This window comes from Euleptes europaea, chromosome 10, assembly GCF_029931775.1.
Source record: "Euleptes europaea isolate rEulEur1 chromosome 10, rEulEur1.hap1, whole genome shotgun sequence".
Classification (NCBI taxonomy): Eukaryota; Metazoa; Chordata; class Lepidosauria; order Squamata; family Sphaerodactylidae; genus Euleptes; species Euleptes europaea.
Window position 1 is genome coordinate 80027357 of NC_079321.1, and position 22464 is coordinate 80049820.

Genomic DNA, 22464 nt, shown 5'->3' on the forward strand with positions numbered 1-22464 from the left:
AAAATCATAATTAAAGCCAAAGATGAATTAAAATAGCATAATAGATTATTTATTTTCACAAGCTGTAAATTATTTCTTTGAATTGTATTTCATTCTAGAGAAGGTATAAGTTGGAAATTACTCATCTGAATTAAGAGACAGAAATGAATAGGCCAAATCAGCAGAAAAAGCATTAATGAATAAATAAAGTATGGTTGGAGTGCTTTGATAGCTGTTTTTTATTTTTGTATATGCATTATCATTCATTCTAGTGTCACCATTTCTGTCTGTTATGCGGAGAAAAAAATCCACTAATAAGAAAATATGGCATTTTTCAATTTTGTGTTTATTTCATGCATATAATACTTTTATGGCATTTTGTCTGTGTTCTGGGATATAAAATAAGAATGACTGTAAGTAAGCCATCCAGTATGTTCTGAGTTTACATCTGTTTTGTGTAAAATTTGTAATAGGAACAATACTGGTTTCTTAGCTGCTTCATGTGTTGCTTCTATTTCCAATAGGTCCAAGTATTGCTAGTTTTAAAATAATCTCCACATCCTACATTTAGTTATCATTAACAAAAATGCCCAGCAATAAGAATGAGTATTAAGATCCTTCCTCTACTTATCCTTTCATAGCTTGATGTTATATGTTTTAAGTACCACTCGCTGCTTCAATGTTGTCTGTAAGAACCAAAGACATTACAGCAATCACACAGAAAAATCTTATTATGTTGTTCTGTTAGTTGATAAAAATATCTTCCCAATGTATAGTGTGCTAGAGATAACTAAGCCAGTTTTCGACAAGGTCTTTTTCTGCTGAGGTCGCACAGAAATTTACTGTTGTTATTAATAGCAAAATATTCCTTTGCCATTCTGTTTTACTGGATTACAACTTTTATTCCTGCTTTCGTTCAATATCAGTAGTTTCTAGGGTCACCAAGTAATTCTTGTGGTATACAGTACGATCCCCAGATCACATTCCTGGCAGTAAGCCCTGTTGAACAGACTTGAGTAGACTTCTGAGTAGATCTACTTAGGATTGCTTTGTGAATGAGGATTTGAATTCAGCTCTCTAACAACTGCACTGCAATGTTGAAAGTATTTTAAACAAAATAAATTTTGTTCTTTCGTGGGGCCATTTCACAGTCACAAGCTCAAATGTACATGCAACAGGGAAATTTCAGCAAATCCTAACTTTGCAACATATGACAAGCATATTTGCACACTTAAACACCTTAGGTGTTCATCCCCTATTCAATGTGTATAGCAGTACTCAAAAGGTGTTGTGTATCCTGCATTATATATGCTCTCCTGAAGTGTGTTTTATGCAGTCCTGAAAATCTTAGAATAAATTTCAGCCATCAAAACACAAAGTTTTAAAATATGCTATCAAAACTTTTTTCACAAGCTGTTTTGCACAGCTAACTCATGAGAGAATTTAAGTATTTTGATTAATATTGTCAGAGAATTCTCACCCATGAATTGGAAGTGAAACAGTTTTAACCATAGCTTGGGAGCACCTCACCTGTACCCACACTGGTAAGTAATGATAATTACATATAACTTATGCAAGTTGTCCTTTGCCTTACTGCATTTTTCTTACATCAGTTATATATAATTAACTTTACAATATGGAATATTTAGATGACATTAAAACAGCTATAGCTAAACAAAATGTCTGTGGAAGGAATACCTTTTTTACTCATGAAGGTAAAATGTCTAACACAGGGAATCCGTGAAGGGTCTTTATTTTTCCTTAGTTTTTGTTTTTTATCTCAAAGCTTGAAATCTTGTGTATACATTTTAGACCATAATTTTAAATGGTAACAATATGAATGTATTGTGACTGTGGGCTTTTTAAAATTACTGATTGACCTTTGGCTATAGTGGCACCAGAGAGCACAGCTATAGGAAAGCACAAAGTCCAGGGCAAGGTAATTCTTCTTAAAACAACTCTTGTGAAAACATTGTACATAAAATGAAATGTCAGCAAAAAAGGGTTGCTGGTGGTGCATTGACTTTCAGAATAGCTTCTGGCCTATGAGTTGGGGCCAAAATCTTTCATTTATTTAGCTTGCTTTATTGTGTGTTGGTTTTGGACTTGAAAGTATTAGAATAAATGCAGATGGAATATGTTTTTACAGTAGGGAAGTAATTAAGTTGGGTGTGGGAACTTCATCGGGAGAATTCTTGGAGTGACATGTGTGTATCAGCAAATTCTTTGTCTGTCTTGGCTTACTCTTTCAGAAGGAAACATTCAAGATATACATACATATATATGTAAAGGGCATTTACTCGCCTAGGGAAATAGATTGTGAAAGACTAATTGTAGGGGCAATTTGCTGTGCATTTGACTGAGAGAATGGGAGAACACACATAACATGAGGGGGGAAATGTGAAATGTCAGTTATGATCTTTCTGTAAGACATTTACATATAATTTATTCTGTTTCCTATATTTTATAGTATTTTTCTTTTTTGAAAAGGAAGAAATTACAGTGGAAGTAATCATTTTGAACAAGAGCTTGATAAATTATAACATTATTGTATTCTAACACTTCGTTATCAATACATATTACATGGGCGCTGGTTTGTGTGGGTAGGCATCATGGAATTCACGGATCAGGCGAGGGGCGGAAACATCGCGCGAGCGTACCCACTCATCCTGAGCAGAACCGAAGTGTTTCCAACGAACTAGATATTGGAGGGAACCATGATGTATATGCGAGTCTAAAATTTTAGCAACTTCAAAATGCTCCTCCCCCCCACCAACACAGGCACCTGAGGCGGTGGTTCGGGATGCCATTCCTAGGAGGGACTTTGTGGCTTCAACAGACTGACATGAAACACGGGATGGATTTGTGTTAGTGACTTCGGGAGCGAGAGCTCTACAGTGACCGGGTTGATGATGCAGGAAATGGGAAACGGACCTACATACTTGGCACTGAGTTTGCCGCATGGGCGGGTTGAGCGTAGGTTTTTGGTGGACAGATAAACCATATCCCCCACCCCGTATTCCTTACCCGGTGATCGGTGTTTGTCCGCTTGAGTCTTATATTTGCTTTTGGCTCGTTCCAGATTTTTTATTAACCATGGCCAGGTTGTTTGAACCATGTGCACCCAGTCAGCCACATCTCCACCTCCCTTTTCCCCAGACATGTCAATATGGCCAATGGGGCCAAAGTCTTGTCCTTACACAGCTCAAAAAGGGCTAAACCCAGTGGACTGGTGCACAGCGTTATTGTAAGCATATTTAGCAAAGGGCAAAAGTTCTACCCAATCATCTTGGTGGTAATTAATATAACAGCGTAAGTAACATTCCAATACAGCATTCACTCGTTCTGTCTGGCCGTCCGTTTGGGGATGGAAGGCCGTTGACAGTCCTTGTTCCACTCCAACTAATTTTAGGAAAGCTTTCCAGAACTTAGCCACAAAAGAACTTCCGCGGTCGCTGACCACCTTGCGCAGAAATCTGTGCAATCGGAAGACGTGTGACATGAAGAGGCGGGCCAGTTTTGGGGCGGAAGGGTTACCTGCACAAAGTACAAGATGCACCTGTTTCGAGAACAGGTCCGTGACTACCCAAAGTACCATTTTTCCTTCGCTGAGGGGTAGATCAGTTATAAAATCCATTGCGATCACTTCCCAGGATCTAGTGGGGGTTTCCAAAGTTTGCAATAGTCCGGGTGGTTTGCCCTGCGGTCTTTTGGCAGCAGCACACACTGGGCAAGTACGGATGAACGAATCCACATCAGTCTGCATGCCCGCCCACCAAAATTGCCTCCTCAACAGATGTAAGGTTTTGAGAAAACCAAAGTGTCCTGCGGTTTTGGCCCCATGTACCAGATGCAGAACCTCCCTTCGCAGTGTCTTAGGTATATACAACTTCGAATCTTTATACCAATAACCCCTGTGTTCCATCACCCTGTAGAAATTTGCGAACCCGAGAAATCTCTGAACCTATCTACGGGTGGAGGGTGGTTCCCAATCGGTTACAGCCAGCACCTTCTCCGGGTCCATTGTGAGTCCTTGGTGTGAAATTATGTAGCCCAGAAAAGTCAACTGTTTTTGGTGAAATCACGAAGCACTGTTCTTTCAGATGCGCTCCTCCATAAAGGTACACCTGGCAGCTTTGTCTTCATTTCATCGAGGTGTTGGGATGTTTACGTTATATTCAGCCCCTGAATCCAAATGTTTCCTAAAGGTTTTATTTAATCTATACCTGTTGTTAAACCTCCGTTATCTTCTTGGAATTTGTCATTAGTTTTATATTTCATTACATGTAAACCCTTTGAACCACTCACCACGTCTGACATCTCTTTTTTTAATTGTTTTTTATTATGTACATAAAATTCAATCAAAATTACATACCATTACAGATAAAAGTAATAATAACAACAAAAAATGAAGAAGAAAAGAGAAAAAAGCTACACATATTAAAGTCGGCAAAAACATTACTCGTCTTCCTCTCCACGTTCTAGATTTTTAAGTTTTTTTTCCATTCTGGAGATTGTTGGGGTCCAAACATCATCCAGATCTTCCAAGTCTTTATCTTTTTTATAATAGGTCAGCTTAATTAATACATAAGTTTTTTTAACCTTATCTATCCAGTTATTTAGATCTGGGATTTTAATTCTTTTCCAATATCTTGCAAAGTTAATTCTATCTGTTGTTATCATATGAAGTGTGACAGCAGGTGGACTTTTTGTATATCTGGTATATAGTTTAATAAAATTGTTTCAGGATTTGCCGGAATATTTATTTTGAGACTATTAAATATTATTTGGATCTTGTAGGTTATCCGGGCTGTGTAACCGTGGTCTTGGAATTTTCTTTCCTGACGTTTCGCCAGCAACTGTGGCAGGCATCTTCAGAGTAGTAACACTGAAGGACAGTGTCTCTCAGTGTCTCTCACTGTCCTTCAGTGTTACTACTCTGAAGATGCCTGCCACAGTTGCTGGCGAAACGTCAGGAAAGAAAATTCCAAGACCACGGTTACACAGCCCGGATAACCTACAAGAACCAATGAACTCTGACCGTGAAAGCCTTCGACAATATTATTTGGATCGCTTTTTTCCAGTATGCCTTAGCTCTTCTAAACCCCACCACATATGTAGGAAATCAGCAGTACCAACAATTAGTAACACATTGTCTAACCTCAACATTTTTTGTATTCTGTTGGGAGAAAGTTGGGAGAAAGATGCCACATCTGTATCATTTTAAGGCTTATAGTAAAATTAGAACTCTTCTATGGTCTTTAAGCCATAGATGGCCATCTGTCGAGAGTGCTTTGATTGTGGGATCCTGCATGGCGGGGGGAGGGTTGGGGTCACTGGGGATGTGGGGGGAGGTAGTCGTTAATTTCTTGCATTGTGCAGGGGGTTGGACTAGATGACCCTGGTGGTCCTTCCAACTCTATGATTCTATGATTCACCCATTTATTTTCATCAAGTTCATATCCCAATTTTTTTTACTCCATTTCTGTTGTTCCATATGTCACAAGACATCATTTTACCTGTATTCTACGCAACACCACAGTCGCCCCGCAGAACATTCACTGGATGTGCAGAGGGCACTTTTATTTTATTTAGAATGTACAAAAACCTTTTGCAAAGACCCCAACTTATTCCTTTGCTGTAAGGGCCCTCGTAAGGGTAAAGCAGCTTCAGCTCAGTCCATCTCACAGTGGGTGGTTTCAGGGTGTACGAAATGTTTAATACGGTCCCAGACCAACAATAAAAACTTTTACAGGGTGGTTTCAGGTATCTGGTTAGCTTATGCCTCGGCAGGGGTAGAATGTTCCTTTTCCATAAAGGCCCGCTCCACTAGAGCCCAAGCCTCTTCAGCTGCTTTTCTTGGCAGGGTGGATCTGCATGACATCTGTAAGGCTGCAACTTGGTCCACTGTGTCGACATTTCTCCTCCACTACTCCATTGATGTGGATTCGATGTGTGATGCAGAGCAGTGTTGCAGTCGTTATTCTGGTAAGAAGCCCACACCCGCCTCCAAGGTAATTGTGCCATTCTCCCATGCAGGACTGCACTGAAGACACAAAGATGAAAATAGAGTTGCACTTACTTGTAACTGCTGTTCATCATGTGTCTTCTGTGCAGGCATGCATCCCTCCCTCCTTTCCCCACTGTGGGCTGCCTTTTCGTTTGGTGTGCATCTAACGTGGTGCCTCCTCCATGGCGTTGAAGGGAGAGCTGAGGGAGGAGTGCTCTCCCCACCTCGTTCATGTGACCATTGGGGCAGGAAAATTGCCCATGCTCAGCTCTAGACGGAGGGGAGGGGGAGCGCTCCAAATGCTCTGAAGCTTCTGGAAGCTTTAAAGATTTCCTCCATTGCCAGCCTGCACCTGCGCAGTCCCATGCATGCCTGCACAGAAGACACCCGATGAACAGCAATTACAGGTAAGTGCAACTCTATTTTCTATTGAACCCTCAGCAGTTTGCTGTGCATGTTTGCTGGGATACACTTGCAGATAAATTCACCCATATTAACCTGGGTGTTAATCTGAAAGCAACTGATTATCATGACCTCAGACTATCTTTGGGGTGAGTTCCAGTTATTTTAGGCCAAGGATGTAGATAGTGCTTTAAGAGGTCTGCTGTATTTCCAATTTGTTTGTTCCTTGTCTTTCTTGGCTAACAACAGACAGTGTGATGTAGTGGTCAGAGTGTTTGGACTAGGGCACAGGAGATGAAAGTTCTTATCCTCACTAAGCCATAAACTGCCCCAGATGAATTTAGCCTGAAAAGATGACTAGTCCATCCCTCAAGACTGTTGTGAGAATAAAATAAGGAGAGTCAGACCACAAATATTGCACTGGGTACATTGTAAGAAAAGCAAAATCCAAAATACGTTATGCATGGTTTTATGTATGAATAATTATATCTAGCCAGGGGGAAGTAATCATTTGGATATGGAAAGTGATGAATGACTCCTTGAGAGATGGAACAGTTCCAACTGCCTTAAAAGACATGCTTGTAAACCACTCTCCTGTGGACCTAACAATTCTAACTATCATTCTGTTGCAAATCTCCTTTTTTTTGTGTGGTTGGGACAGATCCTTGAATAGGTTGTACTAAGCTAGTGACAAGTGCTTTTGGATTATACGTTATGAGGCCCCGTTTCAATCAGGCTCCAGGCCCTGGTTAATGTAGCAAATGAAGTAATCCTTCTGACTGGTATTTGTACTGGGAAAGAGGGAGTGCTATCCTGATACTTTTCTAGGAACTTTTAGCAGTTTTCATCTGTTAATCATGTTCATTGTCGTGTTCTCTGTGCAGTCCCACATGGGAACTCCGCTTGCCCAGCAGCCAGGCACGGATTTCTATTGGAAAGCTTCTTAAGTTAGCCCAGCAACAGGGAGTGCTCCCCCCTCCCCTGGCTGCGTGCCCAGAGCCCAACGGCTCTTCCCACCCCATTGGACATGTGATGAGGGGGAGTGGAGCACTCCTTCCTTAGTTCTCCTCCTGCCGCCGCGGAGAGAGGATGCTTAGTTAGCTTCTATGGTGAATTTTTCCTTAGAATATATTGTGTTTTTGCTTGTGTCAGTAGGTTAAAAAAATGGCGCTCTTCAAAAAATGTGCTAGTTGTGGGACCAAAATGAGCACAATGACTGTCTGCTGTGTTTAGGTGAGGGCCATGTCCCCTTATGCTGTCGGGCCTGCGGCTTATTTACACCTAAACCTCATCAGGAGCAGGCTTCGCAGCTTAAGGCGGCCTTATGTGAAAGATCTCTGAAGCTTCCATCCGATTCGACTTTTAAATCACTGAGATCCCCTTCATCAGTTTTCTATGCTGCCACCACCTCAATCAGTGGATAAAGAGGCAATAACATCGACCTCTGAGCCTCCAGCACTCAAGGTTAAAAAGAAATTTAAACATACCACTGTTTCTGGATCATAACCCTCTAAGAAGGGGGTGTCGACCTTGTCAACTTTGAAGAGATTGAAGTCGACATCAGCACCCTTGACTCCAATGCAACATCGGGGTCAAAATGTGACACTGCAGAGAGATGAAACTCAGACCAGTGCTGAATGGAGTGTGGCCTGGAGTTTTTCCTCCCCTCTTTTGCACTTCCCTCCTCCAAAAGGGGACCTGATAGTACTTTCAAGTCTGACTTGTATGCCGTCATTGGTTCTGAGTGAGCCTGTCCAACTTCATCTACCAAAGGTTAGCTCACCTATCAGAATAATTTGCCATCCAGATCTCCAGTTTGTGTGTCGAGGCCAACTGCCCGTTCGGATCCAAGAGATCGACTCCGACTAAGTTCTTCATCCTCATCGAGACGCAGGTCTCGGAGTCGGGATGAAGGATCGCCTTCCAGCCACCTTCCTCAAAAGCTGAAAACTCTGTCCCCATCTTGACTTCAGGTTAATTTATCTTCTTCAGATGACGACCTTGTTGTGATCCCTCATCCACCATTGGGGGATGATCTATCTAATCATAGGGAACCATCTTCACGGCATTGAAGGGAGCACTCTACTGACTCCCTTTATTCTTATTAGGAGGAACACCCTCCATATGTCTGCTGTACCCAGACATGCCTCTACCAATGGGGACATGGGGATCCATGTTTCTCATGAGGGGGAGTTCATGAGAGGGAGTTCATGTAGTTCATGAGAGGGAAGGCATCTTGGCCATCTTCTGGGCATGGAGTAGGGGTCACTGGGGGTGTGGGGGGGAGATAGTTGTGAATTTCCTGCATTGTGCAGGGGGTTGGACTAGATGACCCTGGTGGTACCTTCCAACTCTATGATTCTATGATGACCTCCCGCCAATAACTGTCAGGAGCGGGCCTGTTCGGCTCCTCGGCTCCTCTGAGGTGTTATGACTTTCTCGCGGCTTCTCGCAGCTACCTCGCTTTGTTGTTCTAACGGACACTTTATCTTGTGCATTCCTCTCCCATGGGAAACTGAGTTACTATGCCAACCTGCCATATCAGCTATGCTAATATATATTACTGATTTGCGCCAGCCAGCTATTCTTGGCTTAGTTAGTTTGCAAGCACTGTTAACCCGTTTGATTTTTCCAATAAAGTCAACTTGCCTTAGGACTACCTGTCTGGGTTGTTGCTTTTGGGGATTCTTCAGGCCAAGGGCTTACATTAAGCCAAGACTGGCTGGCTGGCGCAAATCAGTAACGAGCCCAGAAACGAGCTTCCCTCGACTTCAAGATCAGAACTGATGGGACATGCGACTCCAACTTCTGAACCTTGCTCCTACTCCGAAAACTGGTACACTGACCCAGATATCCCCTACATTCCATTAACCGACAACATGGTTGGGGATCCGAACCCTATATCTCCCATGGAGAACACTAGGCAATATTCTGAAATGCTCACATTTAGCCAAGGCAATGGGACTTGAAACCACGGTCTTGGATCCGAAACTGCAGACCTTGCATGTTTCTGCCTCAGCTCCCTCACTAGCCACACTGCTGTGATCCATTGCTGAAGTTGTTCAGTGACTTTCCTGCACTTCCCTGATAGCTTCCCTGACAAACTGCCTCTCAGGACTCCCTGCTTAAGAAGCAAAAATGTAGAAACTGCTTACAGGGGCCCCTGGCCTGACCCCCAGGCTAAGAGGAGCCTTCTTAAATACTCTCAGCCCCACCCCTCAACAGCCAAAGCAGAGCAATTAACGTCAGCCACACCAACCCTTCCTGATTCAGAAACAGCTAGATAAAAGAACAAAGAGAACCACTCAGAAACCCCTCTCCAGCAGGCTCCCTCCAACCCCCCACTCACAAAAACTTGAAACATGCCAGGAAAAATGCTAACTCCAACTCCCTGGAATCATCTCCTCTTCCTCAAGCCAGGAAGAAAGCTAATCCTGGACAAGTTAAGTGGTATGCTGAAAAGAAAACTAGAGGACAAAGAGGCTGGAAATTAGACGGGAAATCAATTACTGGAGGAGGACCCATTGGTTGCACTGAGCTCTCCCAGGAGGGCAGGGCCATCATCGTTCTCAGGTCATAAAGCTACAGTTCCTTAAAATTTACAAAGGCCAGCTTATCAGATGACCCGAAGACTTTAAACTGCTTATGTAACCCCACAGAAATAAGACCGGAGGGCACTCTACTGCTGCATAACAACCAAGTGGCTTTCAAGATAGCTTGGGTACTGCTTAATTTGGGACGTTGGAAGACCTGGAGGGAAATAATTTGCTCCCTGAGTTGCCTGCTCAGGGTGGAACTGAGGTGTGTGGATCTGTTACAAACAGAGAGGCTTCAGGATTCTTCCTCTGGGTGGAGGATACTAATGGCATTCTCACAACCCACTATTCCCCTTATGTTATTCAGAATGAAGAGATTCCTTGCCTCCTTCAGCACCCGCCCAGTGATGGTGTTTCTGTAGGAGGATATGATCCCTTTTTTAATGGGGCTCGGTTCCAGTCATTCCCATTTGGCTCTGAACCATGAGAGACCGGAACATATCGAAGATAATCCATCAAGAATGAAATCTTTCCTAAGTCAAGACATTCCATATAGGAACACCTAAAAAAGGATATTACAGAGCTTGAGAAGGTGCAGAAAAGAGCAACCAAAATGATTAGGGGACTAGAGCAACTCCCTTATGAGGAGCGGTTAAAACGCCTAGGGCTGTTCAGCTTGGAAAGAAGGCGGCTGAGGGGTGACATGATAGAGGTCTATAAAATTATGCATGGTTTGGAGAAAGTGGACAGGGAGAAGTTTTTCTCCCTCTCCCATAGTACTAGAACGCAGGTTCGTCTGCTGAAGCTGGAGGGTGAGAGATTCAAAACAGATAAAAGGAAGTATTTCTTCACACAACGCATAGTTAAATTGAGGAACTCCCTGCCCCAAAATGTGGTGATGGCTGCCAACTTGGAAGGCTTTAAGAGGGGAGTGGACATATTCATGGAGGAAAGGGGTATTCATGGCTACTAGTTAAAATGGATACTAGTCATGATGCATACTTATTCTCTCCAGGATCAGAGGAGCATGCCTATTATATTAGGTGCTGTGGAACACAAGCAGGATGGTGCTGCTGCAGTCGTCTTGTTTGGGGGCTTCCTGTGAGCAGACTCCTGGACTTGATGGGCCTTGGTCTGATTCAGCAGGGCTTTTCTTATGTTCTTATGTTCTTAACAGTATAAGATCAATTAAAGGAATAAGACGCTCCATGGTAGAACTGAGGAGCATGGCAAAACCCCTTACTGCCTTTGTTTCAACTGCCTCAATTCCCTGCAGTTCAAATAGACACAGTGGCCAGAATAAACAGGCCCTCATGGGAGGTCCTGCAAGGGCAAGATGCTTTCAAGGTCAATTATGACATAAACTCTTCATCGCAAGCACGGAAGTCCTCGGATGAAGAAGACCCTATGGGGGACTGCAGTTTGACTGGGGATGTTATCCAGCTATTTGACCCCCTAAGATCATTGCAAAGTGAAAACGGAACAGTGACAACTGATAATGATGAAGGATGTAATAGCAACGTCTTTGCTGAGGACAGACCAACAGTGAGGGAAATGGAAGATACTACCCAAAGAGACATGAGGAAAGTAGCAGCCTGACGGAGTACGGAGCAGTGTGAACTGTGCTCTGTGGAGTCACTTGAAATTTTATCATGGAACCTGGCCGGATGGTTTCGATGTCTACACGGAAATACTGATATTCCCCTTGTAAATAAGACATTCAATATAATTGTACTTCAAGAGACTTGGACTGCAGTGGATCTAGAGCTCTGGATGGCTACTCCTCTTACAAGGAGGAAGCAACCCCAGGGCGGGGACCAGGGAGGCTAAAGGGAGGATTGGTCATTCTGGTCTCAACCAAACTCAGAGTTAGATGTTACCACCTCTAAAGCAATTGCCCCATTTTTTGCTCCAGGGCAACTCTAGATGGCAGCTCCCTAGGAGATGCTTTTCAAATTCACTGGGGAATAGGTCAACTGTATGCTTTTTCTCCCTTCCCACTCATAGGCAGAGTGCTCACCAAAGCACTCGCAGGCAGGGTGTCGATGATCTTGATAGCCCTATACTGGCCCAAGAGACCGTAGTTTCCTCTGTTATGAAAACTGGCCCAGGGCTGTACCAATTGGTACTTAATTGTTCCCTCAAAGACCTGACCTTCTACTATTCAATGGGGTTTGCCATCTTTACTTTAACTATCTGAATAACCCATAAGAAAATTAGTATTTTTTAATCTTAATTGACTGGGAAAGAAATTTGGTGACTGCCAATGTAGTATTAAAATCCACCCCTGCTAAAAGAACCCTCAGATTATCCAGTTCAGAGACAGATTCCTGAATAATAGGCTTTATCCATCTGTCTCTAGCCTCGTTGATAAGGTCACAGCTAAACAAGAAATGCTGAAGAGTGTCTATTTGGTTACTTGGGGTTACCACCATGGTGAAATCTCTACATCTGGCCGCTTGGGTGATTCTGCAGAACACAGATGGTCCGATAGAGTATCTGAGGTTCTCCTCGCATCCCACAAACCCACGACCATGAAATCATATAATGTGAAGTGGTCCTGGTTTTCTACTTGGGCTCAAAATAAAGGGTTGCATTTAGAAACGTGCTCACTTTCTGTACTGTTTGATTACTTGCTGTTGTTAAAAGACGCAGGTTTGTCAAATTCTGCCATTAAAGTGCACCTAGCAGCAATATCAGCATTCCATGTGGGTGTTGACTCCATTTCTTTATTTTCTCATCCTCATTGCAGAAAATTCCTTAAGGGGCTAAATAATGTCCCCTCCCCCCCTCCCCATCAAACCACCCGTAGCTCAGTGGAGTTTATCTCTGGTTTTAACTCATATGACTCGCAAGTCTTTTGAGCCTATGGCCACCTGCCCATTGGCATTGCTTTCATACAAGATGGCATTTCTGGTAGTGGTCCTGAGAAGGCAAGGCTGCATGGCCGAGCGAGGGAGCTTATTTATAGCTGGCTAGGGGAGGGGGAGAAGGAGCCCCATGACGCAGAGCGGTAAGCTGCAGTACTGCAGTCCAAGCTCTGCTGACGACCTGAGTTCGATCCCGACGAAAGTTGGTTTCAGGTAGCCGGCTCAAGGTTGACTCAGCCGTCCATCCTTCCAAGGTTGGTAAAATGAGTACCCAGTTTGCTGGGGGTAAAGGGAAGATGACTGGGGAAGGCACTGGCAAGCCACCTCGTAAACAAAGTCTAGGAAATGTCGGGATGTGACATGACCCCATGGGTCAGGAATGACCCAGTGCTTGCACAGGGGACTACCGTTACCTATTTTAGGGGTGGGGAGATGCCAGCATGCACATGTCATCACCCAGCGACGATCCTGCTTACCCAGTGGGGCGGGCAGAAACTCCCGGCCATGCAGCATGGCCCAGGAGCATGCAGCCAGGCAGCAGCCTCTCCCCCTTTCTGTGCAAAACCACAGCCCCCCAGCCACAACTGTGGGCTTGTGGTAAGAGCCTCTGCTGCCTATTTCCCATTTAAAGAAAATCATGCCCCTCTATCAAATTTACCTCATGCTTCAGTTGTTGTCTCCTGGTTTGTTCCCCCCACAAGCCAAATTTTGTCCAAGAACAATACTCCTGTAGGTATCCCTGATGCAGTAGGGAAACATGAAAACATTGTTCAGTGGTGTGGGCTATTGTCTGATAAAGTTAAGTTCTTAAAGAATATACCCAGGAACAGAGCAGAAAGATGGTATTTCTAAGGAATTATCCAAATCTAAGTGCCTGTGACGTTTTCTAGGTGTCATTGTACTCTCAAGCAGGGGTCCCCAACCTTTTTGAGCACCTTTGGAATTTTGCAGGCACCTTTGGAATTTTGAGAGATGGTGGTGAACACCACTGCTAAATGACTGCCACAGGAGGCAGAGCCAAGCCCAAAAGGGCTGCCACAGAAGGTGGAGCCAAATGCAATACTTCCCTCCTTTCTTTGCAAAAGAACTGAATGGCAACCAATCTGAACACATTAATCTGCCTTACTCAGGGTCTGACCACTGATCAGGCAAGATTAGTATTATTTGTACTTTGGTTGGAAACATGGTCCAGCTACTGGGCACACGAGGGCTTTTAGGGGGTCACTTGCTCACCAATGAGGGCTGCCAGTGGGCCCACTCACAGTGGCTGCTTCTTGCGAGTGAACGAGGGAGTCTGAAGGATTCAGCTGAAGACTGGGAAGGGGTTGCCTCCTCCCCAGCTCCTCTCTGCCTCTCCCTCCCTCATCCCTTTTCCCTAGCTTTTCCCTCACAATCTGCTATCTGCACATGGTATTTGCTCTTGCGCACTTGGGAGGATTTGGTGTATATGCTGTGGGATGTACTGAAGTGAAAGACAGGATTGCCTGTTGGGAACTATGGGAAAAGAGGCCCATTGGATATAATGGGAGCCAAGAATGTCAATGGATTTGCATAGGTTTAATTGAAATACACTGCGGCACAAAAAAAGTTGCAATGAAAATGTGGAATGGATGTTGGATGAAGGTCTCTGGGCTCAGGTAGACTGCTCTGGTACTAGAATAATGGCCCACAGAGTGTAATTGTTTAATTGAACAAATAAATAAATAAATTGTGTTCCCTAGGAGTAGCATGAGTTTTCTGGGCCTGGAATGACAGCCCCCAGAGTGGAATGATGGTCCCTGTGATTAAAATCAGTATAAGGTATTTCATTCCACTCTAAGGTTTGTGATTAAAGGTGCATAGCATTGATTTCAATCTCAGGGGCTGTCATTCCACCCTGGCACCTGTCATTCCAGTCCCAGAACCCTTCTATTTCCAGGGCCATCATTCTACTCTAGGACCTGCCATTCCAGGCCCCCAAACACTTCTTCTGTTTCCAGGAACCATCATTCCAGTCTGGGACTTGTCATTCCAGTCACAGAACACTTCTGCTACTCCCAGGGGCCATCTTTACTCTGGGAGCTGGAATTCAGGTACCTGCCTATACCTTTGATAGTGAAAAGCTGATACAGAGCTGAGATGGCTCAGTGTTACTTGGTGAAGCTCCAAGATTTGTGCACAAAAAGCACTGAGATTTTCTGACACGTACTTCTAGGATTATCAAAAACTGAGATTACATTCTGAGGCAATTTTAAATTGTAGATCCATGAGGAAATCCTGACTAAATTAAATTAAAATAAATTAAAATAAATTTCAAAATCTATCTGTGACATTTAGTCTTAATAAATAGAGCATTTTCCTACTGCCATAACAAAACACTGTCCAGTAATGACCAGCCTTTGCACTGATTTACCTACAACATGAGCTGTATTGGAGTTGAAAAGTGATCAGTGAGAACCACTTGATGGACATATTAAGGGACATGGACCTTTTAGGCTAGTTTTTAAACATTTCATCACTCAGCCTTAATTTAGGCTCACTGTGTAGTTCTGACCAAGTCATTATAGCTTTTTCTAACCTACCTGTCAGGGTTCTTTTGAAATATTTGTTTGTTTACAGGGACTCAAAAGTGAGAAAGGGGAACTGGTTATAATCTCTCTCCAGGGCCTACAAAAATCTGGAACCATCCCTGCCGCTGGGAGTACAGCAAGCCTGGAGAAGGAGAGGGGTGAGCTGAACATTTATCTTCCTTCATGCAACAGCCCAGTTCTCTGGACTGTAAGACTAAAACAACATTGCCTCTCTGCTTTTCAAAAGAAGCTCATGGCAATAGTCCTTGAGGTAAAAGACTTGTTTCTCAAAGAAGAGAAGGGGAGTAAAAAGAAACAAAGGAAGTCCATGGGGTGAGGAAGAAACAGATTGGGCAATGAAAATAAGGGAAGGCTGAAGGGGGAATGGAACCACTCATTGATGAAGGGAAGCCCAGGTTCATACAGTCCCAATCCTCTCGTGGCTGCAGCCACTATTGTTGCCATGGAAAGCCTTTCAACTGAAAGAAGGCAGTTAGTTACAAGCCCTGCCTTACAATGGCCCCACCCAGTTTCTGAAAAGCTCAGCAGGTGCCAGGGGAAGTACTGGTGGGCACCATGGAGCCCATGGGGGAACGCTGCTCTGTCAGGCCCATAGCCTAGGGATGCTTCGAGATCATACAGCCTCATCCTGGGATGCTATCCTCTTGTGAATGTGTCAGGTTACAACCCATGTGAGGTCATGAATTTCCCTATCCCCTCCAGTGACTACTATTGATATCAGTCGGGGTGGAGAATGATAGCAAAGCAGCAGTCTACACAGGATATAACATCAGAAGACTGGTAAAATCATTTTCCTCTACCAGATAGCAGAATTTCTTCCCTTCATCATCTATGTCTCTGACTGGCAATAGTTGATAGATGGGTAGTCTTGTTAGTCAAAAAAAGAGCAAGAGTCCAGTAGCACCTTAAAAACTAATAAAACTAACTTCTGGCAGGGTATTTTTCTGGCAATAACTGAGTAGAGCTGAAGGAAAGATTGCAAAAGGCAGGGGCCTACGTTGATGGACCACAGACGTCGGCAACTGGAGTGGCAGAAGTGGGGGTGTGTGTTGCATGCTTCAATGTAACAGAGAACAGGAGACAAATGAAAATCCTACTTTAATTGTTTTTATAGCCTAAAGAAAGATTTCAGAAATATATCATCTTTGCCTTGACTATTGTTCACATCACCATTTTAAAAATTATGTTCATGGGCCCAGATGATTATTCAGATTAAAGCAGTACTTGGTGCATCCTGTATTATTAGATCACCATTTTTCATTGTCCACATTTTGGATGGCAGTTGGAGGATCCAGGTGACAGCTGTGGAAGAAATTCTGCAACCACCAGCATCTGGCTCCTTGGCAGATTCCTCAAGCACTTCTGCTAATGCATTTGTATTTGCCCATGGGCCTTTTATGTGGTTGCACTGCAGATGGGCTGTCTGAACAGCCTGGTCATTTCTGCAAGATTTGTTTCTCTCCAGAAAACTTCACTGGTTCTTTGACTCACACATTCTTTCTCTAATAGATAAGATTCTTTATGAGTCTCATAATTTCTCTGCATTACGGTATTTCCTACAAAATAACCAGAAGGCTTCCATACATCCAAGTGTGCATCCGAAATTCTGCTTGCTGTAGTGAGTTATATTTTAAAATCTGTTATATTTCAGTATGTTTTGAGTCAGTATTATTGTCAAATTTCTTTAAAAGTGACCAAATATAAGGGCAATTCCCAAGGTAAAGTAACTTTACCTACCCTTTTAAGCATAAAATGGATTTGCCTTTCTACAATCAGCTCTCCACCTTAGGCTTTCAAAGTTCAAATCTGGATTTGGTTATAAGTGAAAATGAGTATGGTGGTCTCAACTTAGTCCTTAGGGGTTTCTTGTCTGCTGTTCAGAAGAGGCCCAGAACCGGAATTATGAGGTTGATGCAGGTCACAATTAAGGTATATTGGTAGACTTATGTTAGGAAAGTGCACCCATCAGTCTACGAATCTCTATAGACGTGTTTTTCAGCTGAATACTTTTACATTCTCAGAACATTGAAAAAGGCAAGGAGCCAAAAGTATGAATTCTGAGTTTTATTTTTACTGATGGTTGAATGCTGGGTTTGCTTATACTTTTGTTTGTAAGCCTACTGTTATTTGGTAGGTTTGTATGTCATACTGTTGTGGATTTTAATTTTCAGGATATATTGATTAAGAAAAATAAATCATCTTGTTTTACATATTTTGTAGGGCTTTTTTGTTTAGTCTCCCCTTTGGTTCTTACTGCATACCTATATTTTCTGTTTTGTCAAAGTGTTTAAGTACATAAAGCATCTGTTTCTCCTAAAACGAGCATTATGTCTTCTGATGCATAATGACATTGAACAAACACCAATATATTTTTTAAAAATAAATATATTAAAATGATTGTTGTTGTTGTTGAAGTAAACTTCATTTTTGAATTGGTATTCATTTGTTGGACTTGTGCAGATGTTGTAATCGGCACCATTTTCTCCCTTGCTGTACAGGAGAAGCAGTACTGGACAGGGCAGCCCTCAGCTGGGGAGACAGAGGGGCAGCTCTGTTGAACCCAAGATTTTACACACACACACACACACACACACACACACACACACACACACACACATGAGGAAGTTCCTCACCTACCACCTGTTTTCCCCCACTTCAAATGGCTGTGGGGGGATCTAGTTGGGTCCCTCCACTTACTGGCTATCCAAAAGCACACACACACAAATTCCCTTTTGAGTAGCCTGCATGCGGCTGGCCCAATCTGAATTAGACCTAACCCACAGGCTAATCTGAATTAGACCTAACCCACAGGCTATTCAAAGGGATTCAAGCTTTAATTCCTTTTGATAGCTTGGATGCTAACCATTTGATTACCCCTGTATGCACGCTCAAAAAGGTGGGGGAAACCCTTCTTTTTCTCTTTTGAGTAGCGTGTAAGGGGCCCCAATCCAAACTGGCTCACATGTAGGCTACTTGAAAGGGAGGAAAGCTTTATCCCTTTATATAGCCTGTGTATTAACAGATTTGGATGAGGCCTGCACAAAGGCTTTTTTTTAAATGTAGGAAAGCTTATACATACTGGCTGGGCCACACACTCATTAGTGGGCCCTGATCCTTGCCATATTTTTGTCTCCCAAGACTTGGCAAGCCTATTGCCCAGCTCCAAAGTATAGTCTAACGACTTTTTTCTTGCTGCCATCTCTAGTGAGATTTTGCAGAGTTGAGGCATCATGGAAACTTCGTTACCTGTGAATAATGACAATAATAGAGACAGTGAGTGCATCACAGGTAACAGTGCAACTATGGATATTACCTTCATATTAAAAAAAACAGAAACCTGCCCCCTATCATCTCCAGCGTCTGTCTCCAGGCTGCAAAACTGCACCTGACCGTATTCAGCCACTAATAGTCTCTTAAATTACTGTTTGTATTGCAGTTTCTTGAAAAGCTGAGGGAATGTTGAGCTAGTCTACACAGAATGTGTCTCAGTTATATACTAGGAATGTAGGTAACCTTGTGTAAGTAGTCTTTTCCTCTATTGTAGTGAGAGATTAAACTTCCAGGATCTAATAGATTTGATTTGATGCAGATGAAGAATTTTCCCTAGGATCATATTGACTGTTAACCCTAAGGCGATGGTCAGTTTTGTTCACTTTCCATACCATACTTATATTTATAAATTAATTAATTCAATAACATAATCATTTGTCTTTCTCTGTAATAAGTTGCTTGACACACACTTTCTTTGAGTGTGATAGCTGTGTTTGTTGCAGCAAAACAAAACGGAAGTCCAGTGGCACCTTAAAGACTATCAACATTTATTTTAGTATGAGCTTTCATGAAACACAATGTCAGGCCTGCTCGCTGTGTCTGAGATGGTTTCGTTTTCTCACAGACTCTCGTTCAAGGACTGTTTTTCTAAACGCTCGCATTCCTGTTCCCTTTGAAGCTAGTGGGTGCCCGTGGGAGCCTTGGTGTTTCTAGACTGTTTGGGATTATCTCATGAGACTGTATTGCTGCTGCTTTTCTGGTGTTCTCATATAATCAAGTGCTTGCCATTTCCCCCCCATTCCTGCCTTTGGATTTCTAAGCTCTGCTTGCCTATGTTACCAGTAAACCTACTCTTTTGGACTACTAAGTCTCCTGGTGTGGTTTTTGGATTTCTATGGACCAAGTGCTTACACACAACTAAATTTTAGAATTCAGCATAATCCAAGTCACTCATGGAGGTGCATTCCCTAAATGTGGGATTGTATAGCACATACCTGGAGAACAGGTAAGCGGTTCTATTTTCCATATTTTCAATTTGAATTCTTGAACATACTCAGCCCTTCAACAGCTAAGGCAACAGTAGAGAGCTTTGGCATACAGTGTCTGTTGCAGGCATGGACAAATCCCCCATTGTTCCTAATAAAATGTATAATAACACTATTGACCACCATGTTGGCCAGTGACAGTTTTCAACCAACGGATTTGTCCCTCGGTGTCCCGGCCCAATTAAGTACACCAAGGAGGAAAAGGTTTAAAGATTTATTATTCAGCTGAACAGGCTCCAGTCCAAACCAGAATCAAGCATTTTTAGTCCAGCATAAGATTATATACTTGCCAAGATGTCAGTCATTGCAGAAGTCATGTTCTCCTCCTCTTCACATCATTCTCTCCCCACCTTACACATACAAAGTCATGTTAAGCCCTCATCACATCTTTCCATACAACCCATGACCAGAAAATGGAGGCGATTCTGCCTTTAGGGTGGGCAATTTACTGTGCTGATGAAGCAATGCCTCTACTCTGGCCTTGGCCGAAGCAACTGCTTCATCAGCAGGCTAATAGAACAATAGGTGCTTTGAGCAGGGCACTGGGGAGACTGGATACACTTCTCTTGTCTCTTGTCTCCTACAGCCGCATCAGAAGTCTGTGAATCCACAGCTCCTTTCACTACTCCAGAAAGCTGCTCTCATTTTCATTAACCCTTAGCTCAGGTCCACAACCAGATCCAGCACTGAAAAGTATTTGTCTGAAAGGCTATTCTGTGCTGCTGGTAGAAATGTTATGGTTGGTGATAGTTATATGCTGTCCACCTTGGGAAACTGCGCACCGCTTGAATGTGGTCAAATGGTTGGTCAAAGTCAGGTAGGCATTTAGATTCTGCTTACTTTGCAGGCCTCAGGCAGAGATAAGAAAAAGATAGCTTTGTATTCAGCAGAAGAAAGAAAAATATGTTTTTGCAACTAGTTGACAAGAAGCAGTCTGTGGAACTGCTCTTAGTTGTAAGAACTTCTGTAGTTTTAGCAGGTAATATTGCCTATGTGCAGGTTTACTTCCCTCTATTAAACTAATAAACAATGTATTACAAAAACACCACAAGTCTTCAGGATTCTTTCTTCTCAAGGAAATGAACGTGGTGACAATTGTCCCTGGAACTTCTCATCCACTTGAGGAATTGGGAAGGGCAAAACAAAATATTGTATGCCTCTGTAAAGAGCAGAGAAGGAGCCAAATGTCCCCACTCCATATAATTTCTAGGTAAATATGTAGAAGAGCTGGCATAGAAGGAAGGGCACTCTGGGAGCAGTCCTAAGCATGTCATAAGTAGACCCCATTTTATTCACTGGCTCTTATTCCCGAAAAAGTGTTCTTAGGATCACAGTCTCTGTGTTTTGTTTTATTTTATAAAATTTATACCCCACCTTTCTGCTCTTATAAAGGCCACTAAGGCAGCTAACAAAGTGAAAACATACACAATAAAATCACATCTTAAAAACTATTAATACCAACAAAAGATGCATCATTAAAAATTAGAAGCAGAGCTAAAATACATAGAAAACATAAAAACAGCAACTAAAACATTCACTATGCAGGGTCTTACTTGTTCGGGCTCAGTGTCATATTTAAGGAATAGTTTGTAAATGTTGCCCAGAAGATGCTCCTCATTTTTTGTAATCAATCTTTCAAACTGTCAGCTCTCTCAATTTACCTGTTGCTAGGCAGTCTTTTCTTAGTCTTGATACCAACTGGCAATATGTAAGCCAATGTATATGTTTATTTTCCTCTTTAATTGTCTGCCAAGTTTTAATTTCTCTTTGTGTATTAATCATGTCCTGATAAGTTATGTTGTCATTTACTTTATTTTCTGCACTATCATAGTAAGCTTCTATGGGGGACATAAATGGTGAAGGAGTGGGACTAAGTCTTATTTTGTTTAATATCCATACCCTCAATAAGCTGTCCTTGATTGCATGTTCTGTGCCGTGACGTGCTGAATCTCTTACTGCTTTTTTCATCCAAAAATGATAATGTAATCCTTCTTTCATAGCAGCTTTTTCCAAATTGATGATATTCTCAATTGGATTTTCAATCCAATTCAAAATATAGATGTGAGGCCCAGCTGCAGCGCCCCTTACCAGCAGTGGGTCCAGGACAGCGCGGCCTTGCTGGTCGGAGCCTCAGTTCCTCCTGTGGGTCACAGTCAGGCCTCAGACAGTGTGTTTTGGGACCTGGTGTCCTCTCCTCATTCCTCAAGGGTATCAGGCCACTTTACCTAACCCCTCGCCTCTCCATTTTTCCTCGGCCACTGTGTCCTCCCCACCCCTTTATCCTATTCCTCCCATCACCTGTCCCACTCACCAATTCCCTGTTCCTGCCCCACTTCCCCAGGACCTCCTTCCAACCCGGAGGTAGGGGCCTCTCATTGATCCTAGCAACAGAAATTTCTGTTGCTAATTGGGGCAGCGCCACTTGCCTGTGACTCTTGGTCTCCTCCCTTCTGCCCTCCTGTCCTCGGCCAGCCCGCCTTGCCTCGTCTGCCGAATCCGCTGCCCAGTTCCCCCATTGGGCTTGCCTACAGCTCCCTGGTGGCCTGCTGCCGTGTGGGCCGGTGCACTCCTGGCCGCACCACCTTGTACACTGCTGTGGCGGGGCCTGATGTCGCTCAGGCACCCACAAGCCAGGTCACGTCTCCCGGCCTGCGGAGGCCTTCCTTGCTGCACTGACCGCACTGCGCTGGCTACCGACACAGCGGGTTCCAGTGTGATGCTTTTCTCTCCCCATCCCTGTGATTGTAAGGGTCTGTAAGCTTTTGCTTTGTGTGCTCCCCC

General features: G+C 43.2%; 1 protein-coding gene across 2 annotated transcripts in view; it reads left to right on the forward strand.

Annotated features, from left to right (window-relative positions):
- Window positions 1–22464, forward strand: part of EYA4 (EYA transcriptional coactivator and phosphatase 4) — a 231460-nt gene that overhangs the window by 69180 nt on the left and 139816 nt on the right. The gene's annotated exons all lie outside the window — the stretch shown is intronic.